Below are 25,392 nucleotides of genomic sequence, written 5' to 3' on the forward strand. Positions count from 1 at the left end.
ACTGGTACAAAAACAGGCACATAGACCAATGGAACAGAATAGAGAGCCCAGAAATATGGCCACACATCTATGACCATCTGATCTTTGACACAGATGACAAAAACAAGCAATAGGGAAAAGATTCCCTAACAATAAATGGTGCTGGCTTAACTGGCTAGCCAGATGCAGAAGATTGAAGCTGGGCCCCTTACTTACACCATACACAAAAATCAATTCAAGATGGATTAAAGACTTAAATATAAAACTGAAAACTATAAAAACCCTGGAAGACAACCTAAGCAATATCATTCTGGACATAGGAGTGGGCAAAAATTTCGTGACAAAGTCAGCAAAAGCAATTGCAACAAAAGAAAAATTGACAAGTGGGATAAAATTAAACTTAAGAGCTTCTGCATAGCAAAATAAACTATCAACACAGTAAACAGACAACCTACAGAATAGGAGAAAATATTTGTAAACTAGGCATTTGAAAAAGGTCCAATATATAGCATCTATGAGAAATGTAAACAACTTTACAAGAGAAAAACAACCCCATTAAAACGTGGGCAAAGGATATGATGAGACACTTCTCAAAATAATATATACATAAAGCTAACAAGCATACGAAATAAAGTTCAATATCACTTATGATTACATAAATGCAAATCAGAACCACAATGAGATATCATCTTACACTAGTCAGAATGGCTATTATTAAAGGTGGCCTGGTTGTAGAGAAAAAGGAACACTTATACATCATTGGCAGTAGTGTAAACTAGTTCAATCTTTGTGGAAAGCAGTATGGCAATTCCTCAAGAGCTAAAAGAAGAACTATCATTCAACCCAGCAATCCCATTACTGGGTATATAGTCAAGGAAATACAAGTCATTCTACCATAAAGACATATGCTTGTGAATGTTCATTGCAGCACTATGCACAATAGCAAAGATATGGAATCAACCTAAATGCCCATCAATGATAGACAGGATAAAGAAAATGTGGTACATAAACATCATGTAATACTACACAGCCATAAAAAGAAATGAGATCATGTCCTTTGCAGAAACGTGGATGGAGCTGGAGGCTATTAGCCTCAGCAAATTAACACAGAAACAGAAAACCAAATACCACATGTTCCCACTTATAAGTTAGAGCTAAATGATGGGAATTATGAACATAAGAAGACAACAGACACTGGTGTCTACTTGAAGGTGGAGAGTGAGAGGAGAGAGCAAAACAGAAAAGATAACTATTGAGTACCGGGATTAATACCTGGGTGATGAAATGATATGTACAACAAACCCTTGTGACACGTGTTTACCTATGAAACAAACCTTCACATGTACCTAAAATATAAGTAAAACAACGAACATGACAACAACAAAAATAATACTTTTCCTATTAGGCATCTTTTGTGGTTCCATACAAATTTTAGAATTATTTTTTAAATTTCTATTAAAAATTCCATGGGAATTTTATTGGGCATGGCACTGAATCTGTAGATAACTTTGAACAGTATGGATATTTTAAAACTAACGGTTTTTCTAATTTATGAACACAGGATATCTTTTTATTTATTTGTGTCTTCCTCAATTTCTTTCATCAATGTTTCATAGTTTTTAGTGTACATATTGTCATCCCATTGTATAAATTTATTTTTAATTGTTTTATTCCTTTTAGTACTATTATAAATGAAATTTTTTTCTTTTATTTAGGTATTTCATTTTAAGTGTATAGGAATGCAGCTGACACTTTTATGTTGATTTTGTATCCTGTAATTTCACTGAATTTGTTTATCAGTTCTAACTATTTTGGAGTGGAGTATTTAGGGTTTTCTATATATCGGATCATGTCACCTGCAAAAAAAAAAAAATACAATTTAATTTCTTATTTTTTGACTTGAGTTCCTTTTATTTTTTTATGGCTTAATTTCCCAAGCTAGAACTTCTAGTACTATGTTGAATAGAAGTGGTGGTAGTAGGTACTCTTATTTCTAATCTTAGGGGAACACTTTCAGCTTTTCATCGTTGACTGTGTTTGCTATGGCCTTTGTATGATCTTTTATATGATCTTTATTACCTTGAGATACATTTCTTCTATTCCTAATTTGTTGAGAGTTTTTATCATGAAATGACATTGAATTTTGTTAAATGCCTATTCTGCATCCATTAAGATCGTCCTGTAATTTTAATCCTTCATTCTGTGAATGTAGTATATCACATTTATTTATTGCTTATGTTGAACCATCCTTGCATTACAGGAATAAATCCCACTTGATTATGATGAATGACTTTTTTAAAGTGCTGTGGGGGCTGGGCATGATGGTTCATGCTTGTAATCCCAGCACTTTGGTAGGCTGAGGCAGGTGAATTGCTTGAGTCCAGGAGTTTGAGACCAACCTTGGCAACATGGCGAAACCATATCTCTACCAAAAATATAAAAATTAGCCAGTCTCATAGCCCAGTCTTAAAATTAATTAATTAAAATTTAAAAATTAAATTAGAAAATAAACAAAAATTAAAATTTGTTGTGGGATTCAGTTTGCTAGTATTTTGTTGAGAATTTTGCATCTATGTTCATCAAGGATATTGGCCTGTACTTTTCTTTTTTAGTTTTAACCACTTTAATGAGGTAAGTTTGATGTTCAAAAACTTGGATGTATTTAACGTATACAAATTGAGAAATTTGGAAGTAGGCATACACTCATGAAACTATCATCACAATCAATGTCATAAACACATCTATCACCTTCAAAAGTCTTCTCCCACCCTTTTTATTTGTTATTACTATTTTTTGTGATAAAAACAGGTCTTACGTATTGGCCTGTACTTTTCTTTTCTTGTAGTATCCTTATCTGGCTTTTGGTCTGAGGGTAACGTTCACCTTATAAAGTGAGTTTAGAATTATTCCCTTCTTTTCAATTTTTTGGAAGAGTTTGGAAAAATTGATATGAATTATTTAAATGCTTTGCAGTTTATTTAAACTGTGAAGCCCTCTGTTTCTGGGATTTTCTTTTGGGAAGATTTTCAGTTATTGATTCAATCTTTTTACTAGTTATGAGCCTATTCATAGTTTGTATTTCTTTATAATTCAGTTTTGGTAGGTTTTATGTTTCTAAGAATTTATATATTTTTTGTAATTTATCCAATTTGTTGTTCATAGTGGTCTCTTATTGATTTCTTGTATTTCTATGGTATCATTGTAATGATCTTTTTTCACTTATAATTCTACTCATTTGAGTCCTCTCTCTCTTTTTCCTGGTTTGTATGACTAAAGAATTTCAATTTTGTTAGTTTTTCCAAAATACCACAGTTGGTATGACTGCTACCTGGGAAATAACCTGCAATTTCAAAATGGCCCTCCTCAGTCTTGAGCTTCACCATAGTTTTACAACCCTGATTATAAAGCTCCCACAAATACACTTTTGTCTGTGGAACACTGCCAAGTTACTGTTGCTATGATAGAACATAAGTGAGGTTCTCTTATTCTGCCATTCTGCTGTCACTCTCTCTTCCAGATAAAAGTTAGAATTTAGAATCAGTATGTCAAGTTAGAGAAGAATATTATTAAGATATTGAATGTTATTACATTTTGCATATGACTTTCTATTCCAGAACACTTGTATAGATTTTCTGCTTTATAGAAGGAACAAGGATCAGTGAATTAGAGCTCTGAGTCAAATTTGGTCTTCAGCCTGTTTTTGTATGGACCTCCAAGTAAAAATATAATTTTTTTATTTTAAAGGGGTGTACAAAAAAAGAATTATCCAACAGATAATGTATATGGCCTACAAAGCACATATATTTGCTGATGGCCCTTTATTAAAAAAAAAGATAACTGACTTCTGTTCTATGATTAAATTGAATAATTCTCTACATATTAGTTTCAAAATGTTCTAGTAGAATTATTTCTAGCTATTTTGTTTATTCTTGAAAAGCAATTTTAATTATCTGTTCTATTTTGTATTAATATTTAATTCATAATTGATATATTGGTATTAATGTGTATTTAATTTTATAATTTGATATTTTATTTAATAATTTAAGCAATACTTGGATAGTCTAAATTCAAAATTATACCATCTAAAAAATGGCCACTCAATTTCCCTTCTGTGCTATTAATTGTGTGAATTAGATATTTTTCTATCCTATTACTCTGATATTTTCTGGCAACACAGTAACTCAGATAGATTTCTCTTTCTAAGAAACATAGAAATTCTAGACCAAAAATAGGTAAATAAAAAAGATACTTACCCCTGCATAAAGAAAGTGAATCAGAGGTAGTGTAGTTTTTTTTTTTTTTTTTGTTACATAGTCTCACTCTGTCTCCCAGGCTGGAAGGCAGTGGTGCAATCTTGGCTCAGTGCAACCTCTGCCTCCGATGTTCAAGCAATTCTCATGCCTCAGCCTCCCTAGTAGCTGGGACAACAGGTGCACACTGCCACGCCCAGCTAAGTTTTTGAATTTTTAGTAGAGACAGGGTTTCACCATATTCAGGCTGGTCTTCAACTCCTGACCCCAGGTGATCTGCCCACCTTAGCCTCCCAAGGTGCTGGGATTACAGGTGTGAGCCACCACACCCAGCCCAGTGAGTAAGTAGTCTTAAGCTAACATTTTTGTTTGCTTGTTTTCAATGTTTTGCAAAACATGTCTAACCTATAGTATAAGACAGAGCACAAGGTTTACATGTGGATAAAAATCATGACATTAACTCAAGTGGGGCTGAAAATTGGAATAATATTTAACCTGAAATCTCAAAATTCTGTCCCATTTATTTTTTAAAAAAATGGAGGTGTGATCAGTCAAACCTTCTACACAAGTTCTGAGATAGTTTGAGAAACATTCATCTCTGTGAATGTCATCATGAATGTCATGATCTGGTTAAAGTTCCAAGTTACAATTCCAAGTTATTATATCTTTAAGAAATATCATATGACAATGTGCCAAACTAAAGCAGGAAATATTATGAACTGGTTGTTTTAGGCTTTTTAGCAGGGAATAAGTGTATTGCCAAATTTAAATACTTAAGAAATAGACAAAGCTATATATCCATTTAATGTTGAGCTAAGTTTTGAGTAAATTAGTGATCATTTTCATTGTCAACCAATAGTCGAGGACTGCATACTTTGTATATATAAGCACTATTCCAATTTTTCAATTTTATATCTTTTAAGATTTTCAATATTACACCTGCTAGAGAAAATCAAAATTTCTGACTGAAAGCCTATTAAACTTTTTTTTTACATTGTTTTTAAAAGAGATGGGGGTCTTGCTATGTTGCCCAGGCTAGACTTGAATTTCAGGGTTCAAGTGATTCTTTCACTTCAGCTTCTCAAGTGGCTGCGACTACAGGTGTGAGCCACCATACATAATTGAATTAATTTTTTGATAAATATAATTAAATTCAGTTATTAATTGAACAAAGATACTGAGATACTAGTAAGTTCTAGGTACTGTTCTAGTAATGAATTAAACAAATTATAAACAACAGCAGCAAAATCTGAGTTCCAAGGAATTTTTTAATTTTTATTTTAATAGAAATTCAGGTTTGCTTCCTACCAACATACGTTCAAAATTTCTATGTCAGAAAAAATAAAAGCAGACATATTGACAAATGCATTGTTTACTAAGGCCAAGTGTGCAAACTTGTTTTTATCCTTATTTTTATCTCTTTATCCTGTCAACAATAAATAATGTGAAAAGAAATGGAAAGGAAAAAATACCCTTCTAGAAATAAGTAATTAGAAACTCAAATTATTTGATTTAATATTGGTGAAAATCATAGTTGAATTCATAACCAGGAATTTCAATAGCAGGTAAACAGAGAACTTAAAAGAATGTGAGGTTATTGACACAAGTAATTGGACAAAGTCAAACTATTAAAACTATGCTTAAAAACAAATAAATTTAGCCAGTATTTTTCATTTTGTTGCTTGCAGTGGACTTTTAAATTTTTATTATAGTGTTAAGTCTGTAATAATATTTTGATATCATATATACAAAAAATCATTTAAAAATAATACTGCTTCTCTCTAATGCATTAAATTATACCATTAGATAATTTTTACCTTATTGCAATAGCATTTAATAATCAAAGCTCTTTATTCTGTTAATAATCAGTGGTTCATTTTACTTTTATTAGAACCATAACATTTTAATCTTAACACTTTTAAATTTCGTGTATAATTGCATTTATAAAAATGTGATTTGGGGTTTTTTAGAGCATTGTGTAATCCAAGTAGTAAAGCTTACTTCTAATACAGATTTTTCAATAATTTTGTTTTTAGAGCAATGTTTGTGTTTACAGTAAAACTGAGCAGAAATCAGGGTGTCCACATTCTTACTGTATCCTCCCTATAGACAGCCTTTTCCAACATCAACTGGTTGCACCAGAATCACACATTTGTTACAATATACGTTCATATACTGACACATCATTATCATCCCAAGTCCATAGTTTACACTAGGGTTCTCTGGTGATGTTGTACATTCTATGAGTTGTGACAAATATGTAATGATGTATACCACTCATTATAATAACATATAGAAAAGGTTCGCTATGCTAAGAATCCAGTGTGTTCTGATTATTCACCCTTACTTCCCCTCCAATCACTAGTACCAATTATTTTTACTGTGTCCATAGTTTTGTCTTTTCCAGAATGCCATAAAATTGAAAGCATACAGCATGTACACTTTCAAATGGGTTTCTTTCACTCCGTAATATGAATTTAAAATGTATCCATGTCTTTTTGTGACATAATGGCTTATTTATTTTTAACACTAAATAATAATCCATTGTCTGGATGTATCACAGTTTATCCCTTCATCTACTGAAGGATGTATCAGATTCTTTCAAGTTTTGGTCACTATGAATAAAGCTGCTTTAAACATCAGTGTCCACTTTTTTGTATGACATAAGTTTTAACCTCCGTTGGGTAGATACCAAGGATAATTATTGCTGTATCATATGGTAAGAGTATGTTTAGATTTGTCAGAAACAACCCAGCTGTCTTCCAAAGTGGCCATATTATTTTGCATTTCCACCAAAAATTAATGAGAGATCCTCTTCCTCCTCATCATCACCAATGTTTAGTGTTTTCAGTGTTCTAAATCGCGGTCATTATAACAGGTGTATAGAAAACAGCATAAAGGTAACTCGATGTTTTTCTCATTTGTGCTTGCCTGATGGAATATATAATTTTTATCATTTGTGTGTACGCTTACTGTCATCTTTACATTTTTTGATGAGCAGTTTTTTTCAGATCTCTTACTCATTTTTAATAGGGTTATTTGTTTTTATTGTTTAATTTTAAAAGTTCTTTGTATGTTTTTATGAGTCCATTTTCAGATGTGTCTTTACAATTACTTTTTGCAGGCCTGTGACATATTTTCTCATTCTTTTGATGAACAGAAGTTTTTAAGCTTAATGAAGTACAGCTTATCAATTATTTCTTTCGTGGAGAATGCATTTGATGTTGTATCTAAAAAGTTATCATCAATAACCCAAGATCATCTAGGTTTTATCATATGTTATCTTCTAGGAGTTTTGTACCTTTGTGTTTTACATTTAGATTTGTGACCTATTTTGAGTTAATATTTGTGGATATATGTGGTCTGTGTCTAGATTTATTATGTATATTTTTTGCATGCATATGTGCAGGTGTTTCAGCACCATTTGATGAAAAGACGATCTTTGCTCAATTGTATTGCCTTTGCTCTTTAATCAAAGGTCAGTTGGCAACATTTGTATGATGCTATTTCTGAGCTTTCTATTCTGTTCCATTGATCTTTTTGTTTGTTTTTGTCATCAATACCACACTGTTTTAATTGCTACAGCTTTATGGTGAGGCTTGATACTGGTTAGTGTGAGTCCTCAAACTTCATTATTCTCTCTGAATGTTGTGTCTGCTATTTTGGGTCATTAGCTTCTCCATATAAACTTTAGTTAGTCTGTGAATATTCATAAAATAACTTGCTGATATTCTGATTGGGATTGCATATAATGTATACATCAAGTTGGGAAAAAATGACGTCTTGTCAATATTTAGTCTTCCTATTCATAAATATTGAATATCTCTCAACTTATTTAGATCATTTATATTTATTGTTAGGTTTATACCTAAATATTTAGTGTTTTGGAGTGTTAATATAAATAGTATTGTGTTTTAAATTTTGAATTCCACTTGCTTATTGCTGGTATATAGGAAAGTCATTGACTTTCATTATTGATCTTATATCTACAACTGTGCTATACTCGTTTGTTAGTTCCAGTAGGTTTTTGTTATTGTTGATGATGTCTTTAGAATTTCCACATAGCCAATCATGTCATCTCTGGGCAATAACAGATTTATTTATTCCTTTACAATATATACAATTTTTATATTATTTTCCCATCTTATTTCATCAACTAAGACTTTCAGGATGACGTTGAAAAAAGAGTGGTAAGAGGTAATGCCATTGTCTGGTTCTTGATCTTTTTGGAAAAGCTCTTAGATTCTCAGCATTAAATATGATGTTAGTTATAGGTTTTTTTGTAGATGTTATTTATCAAATTGAGACTTTTCCCCTTATTGTTTGTTGGGTGGTTTCCTTTTTCATCATAAATGGGTGATGTTGTCAAATGCTTTTTCTGCATCTCTTGATATACCTTTTATTTTTTTGTTAGTCTATTTATGTGATGAATTACCTTAATTCATTCCCCTTTTTTTTCAAATTTATGTCGGATTTAGGGGGTACATGTGTAAGTTTGTTAACTGGGAATATTGTGTGAAAACGATGTTTGGGATATAAATGATTCTCTTACCCAGGTATTGAATATAACATCCACCAGTTTTTCAGTCATTGTTCTCTTCCTCCTTCCATATAGCATTCCTGTGTTTCTATTATTCCCATCTTTATGAGAACCCAAAGATTAGCTCCCACGTACAAATGAGAACATAATGTATTTAATTTTCTGTTCCTGTGTTAATTAACTTAGGTTAATGGCCTCTAACTGCATCCATATTGCTGCAAAGAACATGATTTTATTCTTTTTTATGGCTGCATGGTATCCTATGGTGTATATACACCATATATGTTTTATCCCATTTAATATCGGGGCACCTAGATTGATTCCATGTCTTTGGTATTGTGAACAGTGCTGCAATGAACATGCAAGAGCATGTGTTTTTTGGTACAAAGAACTATTTTCTTTTGGCTCTATACCAAGTAATGAAATTGCTGGTAAAATGGTAGTTCTATTTTAAGTTTTTTGTGTGGGAAATGCTAGCCAGAACAATTTGACAAGATAAAGAAACAAAATACATCCAAAGACGAAAAAAGAATTCAAACTATCTCTCTTGACATAAAATGTGATCCTATACCTAGAAAACCTAAAGACTTTGCCAAAAGGCTTCTAGAACTCATAAAAAAAAGTAAAGTTTCAGAATACAAAATCAATGTACAAATATCAGTAGTGTTTGTTTACACCAATAACGTTCAAGCTGACAACCAAATGAAGAATGCACTTTAATTTATAATAGCCACTCAAATAAAATATCTAGAAATACATCTAACCAAGGAGGTGAAAGATCTCTAAAGGAAAACTATTAAACACTGCTGAAAAAAATCAGAGATGACACAAACGGAATAACATTTCATGTTCATGGACCGGATGAATCAATGTTGTTAAAATGGCCATAATCCTCAAAGCAATATACAGATTCAACACCATTCCTCTCAAACTACTAATGTCATTTTTCACAGAATTAGAAAAAAACTATTCAAAAATTCATATGGAGCCAAAAAGGAGCCCAAATAGCTAAAACAATCCTAAGCAAAAAGAACAAAGTTGGAGGAATTACATTACCAGACTTCAAAGTAAGCTATAATGCTACAGTAACCAAAACATTATGGTCCTGGTCCAAAAACAGATATACCAATGGAACAGAATACACAACCCAGAAATAACATCACAAACCTCCATCCATGTGACATTCAACAAAGTTGACAAAATATGCAATAGGGAAAAGGACTCCCTACTCAATAAATGATGCTGGAATAGCTGGCTTGCCATATGCAGAAGAATGAAATTGGACCCCTACCCTTCACCATATACTAAAATTAACTCAAGTTGGATTAAAGATTTAAATGTAAGTCCTCAAAATAGAATAATCCTAGGAGAAAAGCTAGGAAACACAATTCTGGGCATCAGCCTTGGGAAAGAATTTATGACTAAGATCCCAAAGGCAATTAAAAAAAAACAAAAATTGACAAGTAGAACCTAATTAAACTAAAGGGCTTCTGCACAGCAAAAGAAACTGTCAGCGGAGTAAACAGACACCCTACAGAATGGGAGAAATATTCATAAAGTATATATCCAACGAAGGTCTAATATCCAGAATCAGTAAGGAACTTAAACAATTGAACAAGCAAAAAACAAATAACTCCATTAAAAAATGGAAAAAAGACATAAAGAGACACTTCTGAAAAGGAGATATACAAGCAGCCAACATACACCAATTGATTAGTATATGTTGAACCAGCTTTGTCTACTTAGAATTAATCCCACTTGATCACGATGTACTAATTATTTTTATACATTGTTGGATTTGACTTTCAATTTGCTAATATTTTGTTGATGATTTTTGTATTGGTATTCATGAGCGATATTAGTCTGTAGTTTACTTTTTAAGAAGTCTTTAGATTGATATTAGAATAATGCTGGCATCATAGAATGTATAAAGAACTATTCTTTCTGCTTCTGTCTTCTGGAAAAGACAGTAGAAAATTGGTATTTTTTTTAATGTTTTGTAGATTCATCAGTGAACTTATCTGGATTTGTCATATAATGTTAATCACTGTTTATGGTTATGACTTTACTACTTTTATTGTAAATAACTAATCCCATATATAGGCTCGTATGCATTTGCATTCTCAAGTTAGAAATATTAATTGAAAAACTTTCTCTAAAATAAAGGTCTCAAGTGAAAATTATACAAACATTTTCTGTAAGATAAACAATGAGACACAACACAAAATGCCATTGTTATATGTGTTGTAACATAAAAGAAAATTACAAAAATATCAGCATATACCTTTGGATATATTCTAAATATGTTACCTTGCATGATGTCATCATAGTTAAAATGGTAAATTATCATTTCTGTTGCAGTTTTATTCAGCAACTCAAGTTAACTAGTAAATAAAAATGCTTAAAATTAATATGCAAATTTATGATCTTATAAAATGTTAGAATTAAATATACTTTACTTTTTTCAATTAAGAATCTGCTAGCTCCTAAAAATACAATGTTAAATAAGAAAAATATTCTTACCATGATATAATGTTTCTTCCAGTGAGGGAAACATAACATAAACAAGTACACATAAATATCTTGTAATTTCAGAGGTGTGATATAAACAATAAAAGACTAAGATAGGAGTGAGTTCTCAGGCGAGTTTGACAAGAAAGGCATCTCTAAGGAAGTGATGTTCCTCCATATATTTACAGAATGAAAATGTGTAGATTACGTAAATGTAACTTAAAAGTTATAAATGAAATTTAACTTCTCTAGGCAAAACTTATTAATAGGACAGGGGTAATTTTTACAACATCCATCCTCCAATTATAACCTCAATCTTTCTTTACCCTCATAGGTAGCTCTTTACTTATTGCTTCTAGAATGCTAAAACTTATAGCAAAATTGGTTCTCTATTGAAAATGCTACATATGACAAAAAAGTCATTAGCCATAAATGACATTAAAATTCAAAATTTAAGTTAAATTATTGCACATTTTTTTGCTTAAATACCATAAAAGTAATTCAATTTTGCAGCATTATATTTGTCTTTTAAGTATTCAAAGTGAATCTAAGACAAGAATGTATGGAATGCGGCATTTTTCAGAAGTGGTTTGACTAAGGAATTTCATGCTCTGGGACAAAAAAAAAAAAAAAACAGATTTTCTATAGAAATGTCGAATAACAAAAACTTTCTAAGAGATATCTGTACGTTCATGTTTATTACAGCATGATTCACAATAGCCGAAAGGTGGAAGCAACCCAAATGTCTATCAACACATGAATGAATTTTTTAAAAGGTGGTATATACATACAACTAAATATTATTTAGTATTAAAAAGGAAGGAAATTCAGACATAGGCTATGTCATGGATTAACCTTGAAGATATTACACTGAGTGAAATAAGCCAACCATAGAAAAGCAAATACTGTATGGCTCAACTTACATAATGTATAAGGTATTTACAGAATAAAAATGGGTTAATGATGTACATATAGCTTTAAAGTTACAAATGAAATTTATAGAGTAGTTAATTCATGAAAACAGAAAGTAGAATAGTGGTTACCAGGGAATGGGCAGGAGGAATGGGGGGCTGTTGTTTAGTGGTTATGGAATTTCAGTTTTGCAAATGGAAAAGAGTTCTTTGTATTGATTACCAAACAATGTGAACATACTTAACACTACTGAACTATATGTATAAAAATTGTTAAGATGATGCATTTTATATTATGTGTATTTTGCCATAATTTTTAAAACTGTGTATTCACCCATCACTTATTTCTATGATAGAAAATTCATAACATATAAAAAATAATTATTATAAAAGCCTCACTAGTGTTTAAAATATATTGTAAAAGCTTTAGAAAAGCTCATGTAACTAACATTCCAAATAGAGCTCTATAATTAGACCAGGCATGGTGGCTCATGCCTGTAATCCTAGCACTCTGGGAGGCCCAGGCAGGTGGATCACTTGAGGCTGGGAATTTGACACTAGCCTAGCCAACATGGTGAGACCCCGTCTCTACTAAAAATACAAAAATTAGCCCGGTGTGGTGCTGCATGCCTGTAATCCCAGCTACTTGGGAAGCTGAGGCCCAGGAATTGCTTGAAGCCAGGAGGTGGAAGTTGCAGTGAGCTAAGATTGCACCACTGCACTCCAGCCTGGATGACAGAGTTAGATTCTGTTTCAAAAAAAAATTTTATATATATATGTATATATATACACACACACATATATACACACATATATATGTATATGGCTCCAAAATTAAAGCCCTGTTTCTCCACCTAGCCATAAATTAACTTTATTTATTTATTTATTTATGTATTTATTTATTTATTTGAGACTGAGTCTTGCTTTGTCGCCCAGGCTGCAGTCCTGTGGCAGGATCTTGGCTCCCTTACTGCAAGCTCCGCCTCCTAGGTTCACGCCATTCTCCTGCCTCAGCCTCCTGACTACCTGGAACTATAGGTGGCCGCCACTACACCCAGCTAATTTTTTATATGTTTAGTAGAGACGGGGGTTTCACCGTGTTAGCCAGTGTGTCCAGAATTCATTCCTTCTGGTGGGTTCTTGGTCTCACTGACTTCAAGAATGAAGATGCGGACCCTCGCGGTGAGTGTTACAGTTCTTAAAGATAATGTGTCCAAAGTTTGTTCCTTCAGATGTTCAGATGTGTCTGGAGTTTCTTCCTTCTGGTGGGTTCTTGGTCTTCCTGACTTCAGGAGTGAAGCTGCAGACCTTCACAGTGAGCATTACAGCTCTTAAATGTGGTGCGTCCAGAGTTGTTCATTCCTCCCGGTGGGTTCTTGATCTCACTGACTTCAGGAGTGAAGCTGCAGACCTTCACAGTGAGTGTTACAGCTCTTAAAGGTGGTGCATCTGGAGTTGTTTGTTCCTCCCAGTGGGTTTGTGGTCTTTCTGACTTCAGGAGTAAAGCCGCAGACCTTCACAGTGAGTGATACAGCTCTTAAAGGTGGCACATCCAGAGTTGTTTGTTCCTCCCAGTGAGTTTGTGGTCTCACTGGCTTCAGAAGCGAAGCTGCAGACCTTCATGGTGAGTGTTACAGCTCATAAAGGTAGTGCGGACCCAAAGAGTGAGCAGCAGCAAGATTTATTGTGAAGAGTGAAAGAACAAAGCTTCCACAGAATGGAAGTGGACCCAAGCAGGTTGCTGATGCTGGCTCAGGTGGCCAGCTTTTATTCCCTTATTTGGCCCCACCCACATCCTGCTGATTGGTCCACTTTACGGAGAGCTGATTGGTCCATTTTACAAAGTGCTGAGCTGATTGGTCCATTTTTACAGATTGCTGATTGGTGCTTTTACAAACCTTTGGCTAGACACAGAGTGCTGATTGGTGCATTTACAATCCTTTAGCTAGACAGAAAAGTTCTCCAAATCCCAACCTGACCCAGAAGCCCAGCCTGCATCACCTCTCAATCCCTCCTCTAAACAGGACACCCCAACTGCTGTTTGGAACTTGGCCAAAGACTGCTGTAGCTACTTCCTGCTGGATAGGGGTGAAGAAGGGGCCCTGAAGTTGTAGTGTCCTCCAGAGGGGAACTCTTTAGGCCAGTGGAAGGATCAGTGGGTGGGTCCAGGGGTCCTCGGTAGAATTTGTTAGTTGAACTCATTTGGGGTTCCATTTGTAAGACCATCTGTAGCTTGATGGCCTTGATCCTGGAGGAAACAAATTTGACAAGGAGGTTAAAAATACAAGGCCCAAAGGCAAGTAATAGCAAGATGGCTGCCACAGGACCTAGAAAAGGGAGAAGCCGTGTTGCCCAACTCCAGAGGTTGGTATAAGAATTTGAAAGGCATTGTCTGATTTCAGAAGCCTTTTCCTGTAAATGCCAGGCAGCATCTCATACTATCCCTGACTGGTTAGGGTAAAAACAGCAGTCTTCCCCTAAGAAGGTGCAGAGTCCTCCTTTCTCAGTAGTGAGGAGGTCTAGGCCTTGGCGGTTTTGGAGAGTCACTTCTGCCAGAGTCTATTTGGGATTGTAGAGTAAGGATAGATTTCCTTATTTCTTGAAAACTGTCTGAGAATTCCTTTGAGAGTGTGCGGTAGTAGGTTAATGAAGTAGATAAACTGGCTATTCCAGTTCCTGTAGCAGTAGCCATTCCTAACTCTATAAGTAGGGGTATTAGTTGTATGGCTCTGCACTGATGGACTTGAGCTTTGAGGGGTACTGATAGGGTCTGATTTTCTGGGGCAATGTTAATGTTGGGACTTAGAAAGACTAAGGTGCACGTGGCTGTTCAGTTAGTGAGGAGGCAGATATATGTCGATGTTCCACATAAGAAGAATATACTTTGGCTGGGTAGACAGAACTAGTTATGTATGTTAAAAAGGTGTGTAAGCTTGTTGTTTTCCTTTTTTCATACTCCTAGAGTACTTGCCAAGGTAGCTCCAGTAAATGTCTGGAAAGGGGTGTTGGGACCAAACTGAGTGGTTCCCTGTGTTCTATTTTCCCACTGGAGAAAAGAACCATTTTGTATCCACTAGGAACAATTCGAGAGAGTGATTGAAAGAGGGGATGAGAAGGCATTCACTAGTGGTGGGGGCACTGCTACAGGGAGTCCAGGGGTGAATGGTCATTCAGGGAGTATGTTTGCCATTAGAAACCTGGAATGTTTGTTAAACACGGAGGAGGTGATGATTTTTGGGGGCCCTGAGAAGCAGACAAGCCATCTGAATGGAGCTTTTTAGGTGACCCAGAAGTTACTATGATCAGCTGGGGCTTGAAGTTGTAGGGTGTAATTACACTGATGGGGTAGTAGGTGCCCCAGGGGCAGGCCTGATAACAGGTTGCATTGGATGCATAAAGGGGCTTGGAAAGTTAAGATGGCATTTGTAGTTACAGGGCCATGTTGGGCTTTTCATTGCTTGTGTAATAGGTGAGGTTGGAAATGTAAGAATGTAAAAGTTGGATTGCACATCCTGTTAGGGTATTCTTGGTCCTATCAGAGATGGAGAAGTCAGCTAATGATTGCATATTTAGAAGTCAGAGAAGGTCTTTTCCTTCATAATGAGGGTGGTAGGTTAAGTTGGTAAAGACCCAGTTTTTTGTGGGAATGGGAGTGGCAATGTAAGCAAAGGTTGATAGAGAGATAAAAAGACAACAGTCAGTTGCCAGGGAAGGATTGGACTGGTTTAACAGAGAGTGGGTTAAGTTGAGAGTCATGTAGAGGTAACTAGGAGCTAGTGGAAGGGGAGGGGTGATAGTATGAGGCATCCAAAGAAGCAGAAGAAATAGATAGGCAAAAAGTAAATAGGAAGCTAAAGAGGGTGCTTTGGAAGATGTGATCATCTTATCCAGGCTGAGTTAAAGGTAGGAGTAAATTGCTGCCAGAAGGAAGGAAGACAAAAAGAAGGTTGATGTGATTAGGATTTTTGTCCCAGCAGGAGCTACAGTATATAGTTCTATTGCAAAGAGTATGTTTAGTATGCTGCTTAATAATATGATGAAATAGTAAAATGATTCCATTAAAGGGGCAAGGAGAGGTGTTAAAGACAAAGATTATGTAGGTTTTCACTTATCTTTTTTAAGGAGGAAGGGGTTTTTCTTCAGGATCAGTGGTAGGAGCCTTTTTAGTCTGGGATGTTTCCTTCCTAAATAGGAGATGTAAGTCCTCCAATGGTCCTCAGGTGTATTGAGGTTGGTCTGGCTGATCTTGGGACTCCTGAGATGATGGTCCTGCAGGTTCCTTGGGGGATGTCAAAAATTTAACTCTGGTATGGTGAATCCAAGATTCCACTCCTGCCACCTTAACTGCAGTGGGGGTAGAGAGGATTACCAATTATGATCCTTCCCACAAAGAGTCCATAAATGGGGACATAGAGGGGAGAGATTTGACCAACACTGGATCTCCTGGTTGAAACAACTCTGTTCCATTTTCTCTGTGGCATCCTTCAGGTAGGTTTTTAAGGTTTTGTTGATATTTTGCCAAAGAAGTTATATCTTTGACCAAGTTGGCTCTTTCCTGATCAAGTAGGAGGCCATTTGTGAGAAAAGGTCATCCATACAGCATTTCATATGGACTGAGCCCCATTTTGTGAGGAGATTTTTGGATTCTCAACAAGGCCATGGGCAAAAGAGTAGGCCATAGGAGATAAGTTTCTTGTGTTAGTTTCCTTAAGTGTCTCTTGAGTGTTTCATTTGTCTTCTCAACCTTCCCTGAGGATTGTGGCCTCCAGGTGCTGTAAAGGTAGTATTGTATCCCTAGCACCCTGGAAATTCCCTGAGTTATTGAGGCTTTAAAAGTCAGACCATTGTCACTCTGTAAGCTTTGGGGAAGCCCAAGTCTAGGAATTATTTCATGAATTAGGACTTTAATCACTTCCTGAGCCTTCCCTGTCTTGCAGGGAAAAGTTTCTATCCAATTTGTAAAGGTATCAACACAGACAAACAAGTATTGAAATCCCTTTGACTTAGGCATATGGGTGAAGTCTAACTGCCAGTCCTCTCCAGGATAATGACCTATTCTTTGTTCCCCCAAAGATGAACCAAGGGATTATTCCTTAGGCACACCTCACAGGCATTGACTACCTCTTGGATGGTCCAGAGGAGATCTGACCGTGTAAATAGGCATTTGGCCATTTGTTGAGTGTTTTCAATACCCATATGAAAAGTTTGGTAGAGGGTTTAAGTATTTTCCACTGGCTGGCTTTGGGTATAAGTACCTTTCCATTTTCTGTTGTTAACCACCCCGAGGTGAGAAAACTATGCACCTGTGAAAGTTCTCATTCTGTTTCAGTTGGGGAATACTGAGGCTTAATCTCTTGCAGGGCATTGTTCCATACCAAGGGTCCTTCCCCAGGTATTTCTAATGGGAGTTTCTGCCTGGAAGCAATTTTGGCCTCAGCCTCTACCCGAAGATTTACATCTGCTTTTTCTCCTTCACCTTTCTGATGGCTTTGGCAGTATAAGACTGCCACCTCCTTGGGTTTTTGCACTGCATTCAATAACTCCATAATTTCCTTGTGGTATTTAATGGGGGTTCCCCTGGAGGTTAGGAACTCTGTTTCTTTCCACATTGTATTGTGGGCATGTAGGGTTAGATAAGCATACTTGCTATCTGTATATACATTTATTCTTTTTCCATTTCCCAGTTCTAAGGCTTGGATAAGTGCCACTAGTTCTCCTACCTGGGTGCTGGCCTCTGGGGGAAGAGGCTTACTTTCAAGTACAGTTACATCACTAACTATGGCATAATCTGTCCTTCATATCCCATTCTCTACAAATGAACTTCCATCATTATATAGGTTAAGGTCATGATTAGCTAAGGGGACTTCTAAGAGATCATCTCGGGTGGCATAAGTCTGGACTATAATTTATTGGCAGTCATGCTCGATTGGTTCCCCATCCTCTGAGAGAAGAGTGGCAGGATTGAGGGCTACTCACATAAGTATTTGAAGCACTGGTCCCTCAAGGACTAGTGCCTGGTATCTAAGTAGGCAGCTGTCTGATAGCCATAAACTTCCTTTGGCACCTAGTATTCCATTTACATCACAAGTATCCCAGACAGTGAGATCCTTTTCTTGTATTATTTTGATAGCCTCTGACACTAAGAAGGCCACCGCTGCAACTACCCGTAAACAGTGAGGCCAGCCTTTTGCTACTACATCAATTTCCTTACTTAGGTATTCCACTGGTTGTGGGGTTGTCCCACAAGTCTGAGTAAGAACTCCAAGAGCTATTCCTGCTCTCTCTGTGATGTATAAGGAGAAGTTTTGTCCTGTGGGAAGGCTTAAAGCTGGAGCTTGTACTAGGGCCTGCTTTAAGGTTTTGAAGGCTGTTTCTACCTCTGGTTCCCATTCTACTAGGTAAGTATTTGCCCTCTGGGTCTCCTTGATTAGAGTATATAGGGGCCTGGCTATCTCACTCTATCCAGGGATCCATAGTCAGCAAAAGCCGGTGATTCCAAGGAATGCCCACAACTGTTTTAATGTCTTAGGAGAAAGATAAGCCAGTATAGGCTGTATATGTTCCTTGCTGAGGGCCCTGGTCCCTCTGGCTACAATTAGGCCTAGATATTTGACCTGCTGTAGGCAAAGCTGGGCCTTTGACCTAGATGCCTTGTACCCTTGATTAGCTAGAAATTTCAAGAGATCTAGAGTAGCCTGCTGACATGAGGCTTCCGAACTGGTAGCCAAAAGTAAATCATCCACATTCTGAAGGACCAGATTGCCTGGACTTGAGAAGTGCCCTATATCTTGGGCCAGTGCCTGACCAAACAGGTGAGGGTTATCCCTAAATCCTTGGGACAAGACCATCCACATAAGTTGGGATGTGTGGTCTGTGGGATCCTCAAAGGCAAAGAGAAACTGGGAGTAAGAGTGCAGGGGAATACAGAAGAAAGCATCCTTGAAGTCCAGAACAGTGAACCATTCTGCTTCCTCTGGTATTTGAGAGATCAGGGTATAGGGGTGGGGTACAACTGGATATAGAGGAATTACTGCCTCATTGATGAGTCTAAGGTCTTGCACTAGTCTCCACTGACCATTTGGTTTTTGTACCTTAGAATTAGGGTATTGAAGGGACTGCTATATTTCCTTACTAAGCCTTGAGCTTTTAAATCCTTAACAATATCTTGTAATCCTTTATGAGCTTCAGGCCTTAAGGGATATTGCCTTTGAAAAGGAAAAGTGGTGGGGTCTTTTAGCCTGATTTGGACTGGGTGGGCATTTTTTGCCCTTCCAAATTGTCCTTCCAATGCCCAGACTTCAGGTTTGATTCCCTCCTCAAGTAGGGGACAATAAATGGGTAACTTGTTCCCCATATTCATGTAGATAATAGCTCCAGCTTTGGCTAATCTATTCCTCCCTAACAAGGGTGTGGGACTTTCAGGCATAACAAGAAAGGCATAACTTTCAGGCATAACAAGAAAGGCATAACAAGAAAAGAGCAAAGTCTCCCAATTACAACTGAGGAGGTGGGAGAAATACCTGGTTACAGGCTGTCCCAGGATTCCTCAGATGGTAATGGACTTTGAGTACAGTCATCCAGGACAGGAGGTTAACACTGAGAAGGTCACACCAGTGTCCAGGAGGAAGTCAATTTCCTGGCCCTCAATGGTTACATATAGCCAGGGCTCAGTGAGGGTGATGACAAGAGCTGGTGATTGCCCTGTGCACCCTTGGTCCTGTTGTTGGATCATCTGGTTGGGGGCTTCTGTCCCAGAGAACCATTGCACTCTGGGGCAGTGTGCCTTCCAGTGATTGCCTCAGCATAGTGGACACGGACAAGGGGGTGGCTTGTTTCTCATTGGACAATCTTTTTTAAAGTCTGCTTGTAAACCACAATGATTACAAGCCCTACCAGGTGATTGGCCTGCTACATTTTCTGTCCTTTCTGAACCACCAAGGTTTGTTTGTCTGAGGGCCATGACTAAGGCTGCAGCCTTTCTCTGATCTCACTTTTCTTTTTGGGCCCATTTCTCTTGGTCCCTATTATTGAAAGCCAAGGTTGCCAGGTTTAGTAATGCCTCCAGATTTTGTTCAGGGCCAAGGGCTCACTTTTGGAGCTTTCTCCTGATATTTGTGGCTGATTGGGCAATAAAGTTATCTTTTAGAATCAACTGACCTTCCAGTGCATCAAGTGACAGGCAAGTATATTTTCTTAAGGCCTCCCGTAGCCTCTTGAGGAAGGCAGAAGGATTTTCCTCATTTCCCTGAGTTATGGTAGACATTATTGAATAATTCATGGGCTTTTTCCTAATTCTCCATTGTCCTTCTAAAACACGGGTCAACAGAGGTTTATGACTCCAGTCCCCACGATCTGAGTCAAGGTCCCAGTGGGGATCCATATGAGGATGGCTTGCTGACCGGTAGGGAATTTATCCCTTTCTTCAGCTGTCATTCTATCATTTACTTGACTTAGATACCAGGTATTTCCAAACTCTTAGGCTACAGCTAAAGCTGCATTCTTTTCATTAAAGGCCAGGGTTTGATCTAACAATAGCATGAGATTTCTCCAAGTGAGATCAAAGGTTTGCCCTAGACCCTGTAGGACATCTGTGTACCTATCAGGATCATCAGAAAACTTCCCCAGGTCTGCCTTGATCTGCTTTAAATCAGAGAGGGAAAAAGGGACTTGTACCCGAGTTGGGCCAAATTCCCCTCCCCCTACAGCTTGAAGGGGACATAGCCGATAGCCCAGGGGTTTTTGTGGCCCTTTGGAGATTTCCTTGCTTATTTCCTTCTGGGCAGGGGGGATTAGAAGAGGCTTATCATTAATAGGAAGGGGAGCTGTTGGGAGGCTAGGATATGGGGGTAAGCTGAAAGGTCCTGCTGTGGCATGTAAATTGCAAGCTTTGCATAGTTGTGTATTCTCCTTCAATGAAAAGAAAGCTTGGGCATAAGGTATTACTCTCCATTTGCCTTCCCTCCTACAGAAAAGGTCAAGATGCAGGATAGTGTTGTAATTTATACTTCCCTCAGGTGGCCATTTTTCCCCATCAGAGAGAGAATATTGGGGACAGGCCATAGTGCAGAAAAAAATGAGCTGCTTCTTTTTCAGGGTGTGTGGATCAAATTGGTCCCAATGGCTTAGGATGCATTTCAAGGGTGAGCCTGTTGATGCCTGAGTGTTTCCCATCTGAAAGACAAAACTGCCTATGGTTTCAGTTTGTTTGTTTGTTTCTACCCCTGCCCAGGAACCCGCAGTGGTCCCTGGACCCTGCTGATCAGAATAGTTGCATTCACCAATGCAGCAGTAGAAACACCTTGCCCAAGAATCCACAACGGTCCCTGGACACTGACGATTGGAATAGTTGCGCTCACTGATGGAGCAGCAGAAACACTAGTTTTCCTCCTAGACCACAAGGAGGACCAAGGAATGTCAGATTTAGTGGCCCTTGCCAATGCATTCTTGAAAACCTGCACCCTTGCCTGTCCTCTTAGACCACAAAGAGGACTGAGAGAAATCAGATTTAGCGGCCCTTACTGACGCATTCTTAAAAACCTGTTAGAGTCCTAAACATTCTCCTGTTAGTATTGGGACCTTACCCATGTCCTATAAAGATGTTATGCCCCAAAATGAAGTGGAGGGCCATACCTTGAGGGAGGGGAGGGATCTCCAGAGTTGGAAGAGTGATGCCTTTTGTCCTCAATTGAATAGGAAGGATATTATTTCTGAGGCTCCCCATATCCTAGCTTCAGGAATAGGTTTTTTTAGGCCTGCTTGTCTGAGGACAGATCTTAAAATTCCAGATAGTGCCCCCTACAATGGGGCTTTGGGCAAAATTTATGTTTTTCTGATTGGTGAGCCCAGGTGCCTAAAGAAGGTAATGGAGTCATAAAGTTTATACTAGAAATCATTCTTACAGGGGAAACTGGAAAAGCACCAGAGACAGGGAGTGGTTTTTAGAAGTGGGACTAGTCTCGGAGAAGAGAGGTGAGAGGAAGTTTGTCTGACAGGCAGTAGGACCCAGGAGGCAAAGGTCAGAATAGATGGAATAGATTGACGAGTCTCACTTGGGCAACATGACTTTGAGAGTTCTGCTTATGGCTGCAGGGTCAACCAACTCATTATCAGGACCCTGGAGCTGAATGGCTTTCCTCTCTGTCGACCCTTGGCTCAGCCCAGAAGTACAGGTAAAGTGGAAGCTAGTTCCAGGCAAACCAATGCTCCCAACTCCAAAGACTCGGCAGTTGTTAGAGAGCCCTTTCCCAGAAAGCCTAACACACGTGTCTTTAGACCGGCAGCCATGCTAATTGCTTTTAACTGGCTGACAGCCACCTGGTATTTAGCCCCAAATTCTAAGGAAAAATAGGACAGAATAGCAAGTGAAAGGGGTCTGATAGTGCTCACCGCTCAGTGACAGTTGATGTCCCCTCATCATCACCAAAATATGTCTGGAATTCATTCTTTCTGGTGGATTCTTGGTCTCTCTGACTTCAAGAATGAAGCTGCAGATGCTTATGGTGAGTGTTAAAGTTCTTAAAGATGGTGTGTCTGGAGATTGTTCCTTCAGATGTTCAGATGTGTCTGGAGTTTCTTCCTTCTGGTGGGTTCGTGGTCTTGTTAACTTCAGGAGTGAAGCTGCAGACCTTCACAGTGAGTGTTACAGCTCTTAAAGGTGGCATTTCCAGAGTTGTTCATTCTTCCCAGTGGGTTCATGGTCTCACTGACTTCAGGAATGAACCCACAGACCTTCACAGTGAGTGTTACAAATGTTAAAGGTGGGATATCCAGAGTTGTTTGTTCCTCCCAGTGGGTTCATGGTCTTACTGGCTTCAGAAGTGAAGCTGCAGACCTTTGCGGTGAGTGTTACAGCTCATAAAGGTAGTGCAGACCCAAAGAGTGAGCAGCAGCAAGATTTATTGCAAACAGCGAAAGAACAAAGCTTCCACAACATGGAAGGGGACCCAAGGGGGTTGCCCCTGCTGGCTTGGGTGGCCAACTTTTATTCTCTTATTTTTCCCCACCCACATCCTGCTGATTGGTGCATTTTACAGAGTGCTGATTGGTCCATTTTTACAGAGTGCTGATAGGTGCATTTACAAACCTTTACTTAGACACAGAGCACTGATTGGTGCATTTACAATCCTTTAGCTAGACAGAAAAGTTCTCCAAGTCTGCACCCGATTAGTTAGACACAGAGTGCTGATTGTTGTGTTTACAAACCTTTAGCTAGACACAGAGTGCTGATTGGTACATTTACAATCCTTTAGCTAGACAGAAAACTTCTCCAAGTCTCCACCCAACCCAGAAGCCCAGCCAGCTTCACCTCTCAACCAGGATTGTCTCCATCTCCTGACCTCCTAATCTGCCCTCCTTGGCCTCTGAAAGTTCTGGGATTACAGGCATGAGCCACTGCACCTGGCCAAATTAAATTTATTTTTAAGCCATGCATTCTTATTAGGTTACTCTTTCATGTAATATTTTTTCTGGAAGGCCAAAAAAGTGCTTCTAATAACAACAACAAAAAAAATTTCTGAAGTTCTTCTTTAAATCATAGGAGAAGTGGTAAATCCATTGAAATCAGAATTATAGTATGCTTCTAAATATTCATCACAGAAAAAAAGAATAATAAGTATTGTATTTAAAATAAAACTTTAATTTTCATTATTGAAAAAAATTACAGGACTTCCAGTCTTTAACATTTGAAAAGCTTTGAAGTCATCATTCCCCAATCCTATAACAAGAAAAAAGCTTAAAATGAAAGACTATTCACAGGCATATCAGAGAATTTAACTCATAGGAAAACAACCATCTCAAATCTGTAGAAATAGGCAGATACAGGGAATCACAACCTAGATCAGATTAATTAGAGCAGAAAGGCACTGGTGTCATAAACCGGTAGAAACAGGTGAATTGTAATTGTGATGAACTGCTGGAGGCTGATTGTAGACTAGCAAGAGAGTGAGAAACTCCTGGGTGCTGCAGCTTTCAGGGACCCCATGCTTTACCTCCAGAAACATCAGATGCTTACCATAAAGTGTCAAGAAAAATCTCCTAACATCTCTGCTGAAGGAAAGAGAAAAAAGTAACCATTTTAAAATAACCTCAGGGAATTATTCCTAAGAAAATCCTACTCCCCAGAGGAAAATATTTTAATAAAGACTTATCTCACCTAGAGGAAAAAGAAATTTCACAGATGCAGTCCTATATAGTCTATGTCTCACTAAGATGGGAAAAAAGCTAAGAAATTCACATTAAGGTCCCATACAGGGACAAGTACACATTTAGCTAAACAAAAAGTACACATATCTCAACTCTTAGCCAGATTAAAAAAACTTCACATTTAATGCTCATTTATGTCTGTTCTATTACCAAATACTTTTTTTTTTTGAGGCAGATTTTCACTCTTGTTGCCCAGGCTGGAGCGCAACAGCATGATCTTGGCTCACTGCAATCTCAGCTCACTGCAACCTCCACCTCCTGGGTTCAAGCAATTCTCCTGCCTCAGCCACCTGAGTAGCTGGGGTTATGGTGTCTGCCACATTGCCCGGCTAATTTTGTATTTTTAGTAGAGACAGGGTTTCACCATGTTGGTCAGGCTGGCTTCAAACTCCTGACCACAGATGATCTGCCCACCTTGGCTTCCCAAAGTGTTGGGATTACAGGGGTGAGCCACTGCACTCAGCCTATTAGCCAATATTTTACCTCCAGCTTTCAACAAAAAATTACAAAGTCATGCTGAAAGGCAAGAAAAAAGACAAAGCAAGCATCAGAACCAGTCTCAGAGATGACACAGATTTGGAATCATCAGACAAGGCATTTCAAATAACTGATATGCTAAGGTCTGTAAGGCAAAAAGTAGAAAATATGCAAAAACAGGTGGGTATTGGAAGCACAGATACTGAAACTCCAGGAACCACTAGCAAATGCTAAAATTGAAAACATTGTAACAAAAAGGAAAAATGTCTTTGATGAACTCACGAATAGATAGGATTTGACTGAGAAAAGAATCAGTGAGCTTGAAGGTGAAACTGCCTCTGTGAAAATTATAACAGTGAGAAAATTATGACAGTAAAACAGGAACCTGAAGATATGGAATACCATGATTGTAGATTGGCCTTTCAAAATATTTCTTTAGGTTTTTTGCTTGCCGGACACCCATGGCTACACCTGGACCCAATAGCTCCACCTGGACCAGCCTATGCCCATAGACTGGTCCTGT

This window comes from Pongo pygmaeus, chromosome 3 (assembly GCF_028885625.2).
Source record: "Pongo pygmaeus isolate AG05252 chromosome 3, NHGRI_mPonPyg2-v2.0_pri, whole genome shotgun sequence".
NCBI lineage: Eukaryota > Metazoa > Chordata > Mammalia > Primates > Hominidae > Pongo > Pongo pygmaeus.